The sequence below is a fragment of the Vidua macroura genome, chromosome 6, assembly GCF_024509145.1.
Source record: "Vidua macroura isolate BioBank_ID:100142 chromosome 6, ASM2450914v1, whole genome shotgun sequence".
NCBI lineage: Eukaryota > Metazoa > Chordata > Aves > Passeriformes > Viduidae > Vidua > Vidua macroura.
The window spans coordinates 10,232,460-10,239,820 of NC_071576.1; positions in this window are offsets into that span (position 1 = coordinate 10,232,460).

Below are 7,361 nucleotides of genomic sequence, written 5' to 3' on the forward strand. Positions count from 1 at the left end.
CAGAGCAGGGCTCACAGCACTCCCAGGAGATATGAATAGCCTCCAGCACCTTCAAAGTGGGGACTGACTCCCTGCCCAGAAACTGAAAAAGACAGGCTTCCTTCCTTACCCCAAAGCCTCTGAAGATCTGTGTTCCGCTTGTGGGTGGGAGACCTTCTTGAGCCTTTCAGTACTTGAAGGAGGCCTGTAGGAAAGATGGGGACAAAGGTTTTAGCAGAGCCTGTTGCAATAGGACAAGGGGTAATGGTTTGGAGCTGAAGAAGGGTTGATTTAGATGTTAGAAAAGGAAGACATATTTTATGATGAGGGTGGTAAAACACTGGAACAGATTCCCAGAGAGGTGAGAGCTGCTCCCTCACTGGATACATTCAAGTCAAGTTGGACAGAACTCTGAGCAACCTGATGTAGCTGAAGATGTCCCTGCTCATTGCAGGGAGGTTGGACTAGATGACCTTTAAAGGTTTCTTGTAACCCAAACTATTCCATGATTCTGTGACTTGTTTTCCTTATTTCTGTTCCTGATTTCTAGCCACTGGTATTCCTGGCCTTGCAGTGTGGTAAATCTGTTACCTGGAGAAGCATGCTGCCACAGCAGGGGCTGGCTGGAGGACAGCCAGGGGATGCCTGGGTGGCAGCAATGGCTGTGGGGAGAAGTAAATCACTTTTGTGGAGTGTTTTAGCAGGAGCAAGAACCTCTTGCCCTGGCTCAGTTTTTCTCTGTAAAGAGCTTTGTTATTTTGCCTTTTATTAAAACCTTTTTGTTTCCAACACTGTCACAAGTGCCATCCTGCTACTTTTATGCCACTTGAGGTAGCTGAGCTATCTAGGGTATAATACTTGTCTCTGAGAGCTTATAAGACCTAGCTCAAAGAGACCAAGTATTAGTGGGGGGCCTTTGCAGAGGGTCTGTGAAGGCTGTGAGGGCTGTGCTGTCCCTTGCTTTGATAGCTTCGATGGGAAGCATCTTCTGCACACATCTGGATGAGATCTGGGTTGAAGCAGTTGCCCTGCAGGCAGAAAATCAAAATATTGTGGTCCTGCAGAGCCTACCTCTTCCCCCTTTCCTGGGAAGCTGCTGTGGGGCAGGTAGAAAGTCCAAGTGCCTGGTTACTGTGCTTGGGACAATTTCTATTTTACATCTGATAGCTTTGGTTTAATGCAAAATGTAAAAAAAAGGTCCAAGGATTTAAAGCTGAGTGTTAATGATGAGCTTACCTGGTGCTCCTGATGCCCACACTCAGCACCTGTGTTGCTGCACAACTTTTGGAGGGGCTATTCAGGTCCTGTGTGGGGACGTCTCCCAGCAGCAGACATGGTCTGGGGCCATGGTTTGTGCTGGAAGGAGGTGCCCAGTTGAGCTGGCACAGTGCTGGAGAACAGATGCCTCTCCTGGTCTGTGCTTTGTGGCAGGCATCCTATCTGCTGGCACTGCCGCTTTCCTCTCTGGCACTCTTTTTCCAAGAAGTCCATGGCAGCAGGGAAAAACCTCACCCTCAGCAATGTCTGCCAAGACAGGAAGCAGAAGCAGAGGGGCCGCCCTGATGATCATGGGCAAACCCATGATCTTGAAAACACTGATTCATGTCATGCCAGCCTTTGGCTGTGCTGGGTGGAGGGTTCCCCTCTGGGATTGCCCCAGGGTTGGGTCCCCTTACTCCTTGACAACCAGTGATCAGAAATAACCATTGTCATGGGCTGGAAATGCTGGGTGCCACATGAGCCTGAAAATCATTGGAAACAGTACATGATTTTGCCCTGGAGTGCTGAAACTTCCTCTGTATTTCATCACCTCCTTCACTGCCAGTGGGAAAGGGAGAGGAGGCAAGGTTTGAAATCTGCAGTTAGAGCTGGTTTGAGCACAGCTGGAGGTGAGCTTGATGCTGCATCCAATGACCTTTTCATGCAGGAGGTGAAGGGATATGGCTCCTGGGAGGAACCAGGGTGACTGATGTGGTCTAGGGGTTACACACACACACACACACACACACACAGCTCTGGGCACGGCTGGGAAGGTAGTGTTTGTGACTGTCTGAAAGCAGAGGATGCTGTTCTGGATGCAGGGGGGAACCTGGGGCTGGTTCCTCACATCCTCAATTACGTGATCCCTGAAGGATGCAGGGGTGTCTATCACAGATGTGCTGGGAATATGCATTGGGAAGTGGCTCAGTGATGCCTCTCAGAGCCACTGAAACCTCTCTTTAAATATTCAGAGGGTCTTTGCACTTGGCTCAGACAAATGTCTCATCCCCAGCTTAGCCACTGGGGGCCCTGACTGTAGGAGACTCTTGCAGTTAGGGATGGGGGAAATCCAAGGGAGTCTGATACTCAGCTGGTGTACATCTGCAGCAAATGTAGCTGCAGATCCGTGGGCATCCTGGGTTGTTTTCTTGAATAAATGTTTGTATAGAATGATATATGTGGGATCCAAATTAGATTCATGTAATGGGATCTGTTGCTGGGCCTCATCTTTATCTGTTTTAAGTTAATTTCAGTGGGGTCAGGGCATTTCTGCCAGCAGAGAGCAGAACAAGAAACATCTTGTCATTACATTTTAAATTAAAAATGTAGAGTTTAAGTGTCATTCCCTGGCTGCCCTTGTTTACCCAAACCAAATGTACCACAGCACTTTGACTTCCTGCTGTTACACCAGCATGACACTGCTTGTCTGTGTCACCTGATTCCTGAAACAGGTATCTTGTACTTGCTTAAATAATACTGGGTAGTGGGTAACCATGTTAAACCAGGCTGCACGTCTTCCAGTGCTGCACAGGAACTTTTCTTTGCTCTGTAACTACTCAGTGTACTGCACAGGACTACACTGATACTCTGTGTTTATAGTTTATGCTGTCTTAGAAGTTAACTGAAGTCTGCAATCCCTGGAATCCAGGGGTTTATGCCTGACTTCTCTAATACACAGGATATATTTCTCACCTGAAACTTACACTTAAAAGCAAGATGTGCTTCCGAGATTTGTAACTTTATTTTGCAGCTATTTCCTTAAATTTGAACAGTGACTTGCATAGGATTGTTTCCCCCTTCTCGGCTGAGCATCAAAGTCAATTTTATTGCCAGCCCTAATATCCAAATTTAGCTGAGCAGGAGTCTGCAAATGGAGTGTGTCTCTACTAGAAAAAGTTGTGAATACTTTGCATTAAACAACGAAAGATCTACCTGTAAAAATGAAGATACTATTAACAAGAAGCATTTATAAGGAGATTATTTTTGAAGTGCGGTTTTAATTTCCTCTTTCAGGGTGCTGAAAAGCTATTATCCTCATTGTTAGCTAAAGGTGTGTCAAGAAGCAGATTGTCATGAGAGTAAAGATGTTCTTCCTGGAGTCCATTAATTCAATATGGTTATTCATTGAATGTTATTTGAGATTTTTGTTCAAACTTGTTTTCATTACCTTTAAAACCAGACAGGGAAGATAGTAATTTTCCTGTGCGATTTTCTATTAGTTTAACTTATTTGCACTGAGCAATTCCGTCTGTTCATGTTTCAGAGTAGAAAAGCAGCAGGTCTGGGTGCAGGTGGTTGGCAGCAGATTTCTGAGTAAGCAGGCACTCCTTGCCACCTTCTGCTGGGAATACGTGGCTATCTCCTGGAGCTGGTGAGGCACACAAACCCCAAGAAGAGGGGCCTTAGTTGCTGCTTGGAAGAGTCAGTAAATACTGACTACAGTAAATACAGTGTGGGGTTGGACACCCCAATCAGGGTCAGGTAATATCCAGCAGCTTTTCCATGTGGGATGGGGTGTGCAGCAGCTTGGGGAGGGAAATAGGGAAGGATGTCCCTAGGGTGACTGACTTTCCTGCAGTGCTGGGGGAGGCATGTGAAGCAACATGTGGTGAGGGTTACATGTGCTGTGACATGAGCTGCTTGTAGCTGATTGCTTTTCATCCTCCTGTGCTGGGAAATAGATCTTTTATTTCTGTGCACTGTGGGATCATTTTATAGAAGTGGTGTCACATGCAAAAAGGGGTAGCAGAAGAGGATTTGGGGTCCTCATTAGAATGTGAGGTAAAAGACCAAGAAATCACACCTGCCACATTTCTCTGGCTCTTTCCAAAACTTTATGAAGTTTGAGGTCAGTGAAAGAATGGAAGTTTGAGCTCTGAAGGCTGGCTCAGCTCTGCAGACTAGGGCAATGTCAGCTAGGTCATGAAGGGGCCCAGTTCTTCTCCCTGAGTACAGGGACATGACAGGTCAGTAAGCTGTGGAGGAACTTGCTGGCTCCAAAGGCACTTTCACAGCTCAGCAGCTGGGGCAGAGCAGTAAGTGATTGGAAGTCTGGAAGAGGTGGATCCAGCTTTCAAGACTTTTGTGCATTTTAACTCTGATCACTTGGGTCAGCTTGCAACAATATTATTTCCAACTGATTGAGGTGTCTTCCTCTCCCCTGCTTATGATGACTACAAGTAATAAAAAAGATTTCTTTTTCTCCATCAGCAACCAGGCTGAGAAGAGCTATGTGTATATACCCAAATGCTGGCCTTACAGCACAGGGACAGGAGCAGAGCCTGGGCTGAGTTCACCAGCAGATTGTGTCACACAGTGCTTACCACTGAGCAAAAAGTTCCCGTGACAGGCCATGCTTTGTGTAAGAGACATAACCCAGGAGTGGTGGGCAAAGATTGGATACCCAGGACTTTCCAGACAGTAGCAGAAAACACTAGGATGAAATTTCACTTTCTCTTCCAGTTTCTGTATGTGTCAGTGAAGACAGAACCTCCTAGACTGCAGCTAACTGGACTTCCCTAGGTGCCCTAGAGGAAGGCTAATGAGTGGAGAGCACCTCCTCGGGTTCAAGTCTGAAACCTTTCAGTCTGAGGGGACTGTTGTTTCTAGCCAGTCTGAGACACCTGTGAGAGCACAGGATACAACCTCTCATTTTTTCCTCTTATTTAGTGAACTACTTCCCTGCTCCAACTTTGTTTTCATTTGTGCTTTGCAACCCTTGATAATTATGCATGTGCTAAGGTATATGCTTTTAAGTACGACATTCTTTGGCTTTCAAAATTGTCATAGAAGCACGCCAAGGGATGGATCTCTGCTCTCTTTGAAGCCCACTTTTGGTCTTCTCCAAAGAATTCCATGTGCAGGCTATGTTTTGTGGTAGATGGGGAGCAGAATTTTCACTCACACCTATGGAGGTTTGAGGTTAAAGGGAACCATCAAGTTGGCTAATTCTAGTATTATCTTACTACTTGAAAGCAACATGTAAAGCCAAGATCTTGAAGCCAAGCAATATGAAATATTTTTTTAAGTATTAAAGCACTTACCTAATCTAATGTTTTCAGATCCAAAAAGTTTCCTTCCTCCTGCAAAATACTTTGTCCTTTCCAACATGAACCCTATTGCCACAGGTAGAATCCTGTCCTTGTGCTGAGAAGATTGATCTGCTCATGATTTTTTTGAATCCAGGTATGAAAGCCAAGCAGAACCATGTTCAGCAGAAACATACATGGCAGCAGTTTATCTTCATCCTCTTGTCATAGTTCTGCCTCTGTTGTCTTCCTTTCCAAGTGGTGAAAACTCATTTTTTTTCATAGGTCTGTTTGAAGGAGGTTGTTGGAGGTCTGACCCGCAGCAAAACTGTGATTTGATAACTTCAACAGTGTGAACCACTCTGGGGAACTTTTCTACCAGTGATACCAGCCTCACATGATGATAGTTTTGTCCTCTCTGATTATATCTGGACCAAGCTAACCCCAGAGAACTTTGATGATTTTGGTTTCTTCTGGCATTAGAAATACTACATGCCTGAGTAATGAGTCAAGAGTTCAAACCAGACAGGAATGTCCTAAATCTTCATCAAAGGAAGGGCTTGTATTCAAGCATGGTCTGCTTCCCCATCCTGGTATTTCTGCTTGAGGAGTGGTCGTAGCTGAGGCTGCTGACACCTTTGCTGTGATATTCTGGTGGAGAAGGCTTCTGTCCCTGGCACCCTCCCCTGGCATTTGAGCAAGGGAAGTGTGCATTTCTGTGGTTGCTCTGACATGGAGAGGGAGGAAGGAGTCATGTCAGAGATTTCTGGCTGGGGGCAGCTGTCCCTGACATGCTCACAGTCGGCAGGAGACATCACATGCTGGAAGGGAAATCCCCTTGACCTGGCAGCCCTGGCAGCCAGCTGTTCCCAGTTTGCTATCCCTGGACCTTCAGCCAGGCATCTTCATAGCCTGGGAAAAGTCACCCTCCCCCATGGGTCAGAGGGAGTGATATTGTCCCTGTGTTTGGTGCTGCTTGCAGTCTGATGGGCATCCTCAACATCTGGCATGTGATGACTTGAGGAGGAACAGCTGAGGGAAGGGTGTAGCTTTTTTCTTTTCACCTGAGGGAAACCAGAAGTGTTCTTCCTGTGTGAAAGTTCAATCATCTAAGCACAATTCAACCCAGAAGTGTGGGAACTCATGCTTCCTTCTGTCCTGCTCCTGTTGGGAAATGGAGGGCATGTTGTGGGGTCACAGCACCAGGCTTGGGGTTCAGAGCAGATCTGGAAGAGCTCTTGGCTGGGACCATTGGGAGGGGATTCACAACTGCCTGTAGCACAGATAGTCTGAAAAATATGGCTGCTTTGGAGATGGTTCAGGGATCCTCTGACTGAAAAGCAGCATTATTTTTAGCATCCCATTTTAAAGGTATCCAGTGTCCCGTAGTCCTTTCTTTATAACAGCTTACTCTTGTTTCTTTCTATAAACAAACATTGCTTCTCTATTTACATCTTCCTAATGCCTTTGAGGTTCAGCATGAAGACACAAGGGGCAGCTCTCTGTGACGCCAGAAAAATTTGTATATGTGCTTCCAAGATGCAAGTTGCTTTTCTTACAGTGTCCCTGCATTAATTAGGGATCTCCAAGTTGCGGACGCTTTTTACTTGTATGTCCTCAGAGGCTCACATAGCCATGGGCTGAGGGAAGGCAAATGGGAACTGCCTCATCAGTTAAGCTACAAGAAATGGTGCAAGGAGCCACATCCAGAGCAGCATCAGACACTTGTGCTGTCTGCAATGTGGCTCAGTGCTCCAGATGTGATAGCACAGCTGTGCTGCACAGCACAGGGCTGGGCGTCCTGACAGAGCTGCTCTGTCAGCTGAGCCCAGGAACTGCCAAAACCACCCTATGTGGTTTCCTGACACCCAACCGTGTCAGCAGGTGTCAGCAGCTCCCGTGGTGTGAGAGGAATGTGCTCATCCATATTTAAGAGCTGGGGCTGGGCCATGCCTGTCCTCATCAGTGCTCAGCTGGTGGATCCTGTCCAGTCACCCACGGCTGTGTCCGGGCTGGCACAGGGCTTGTGTGCAAGGGATGAGAGGCCTAATTTTAGACCAGGGAATGCAACACTGGAAAGGTCACTGGGTGGGA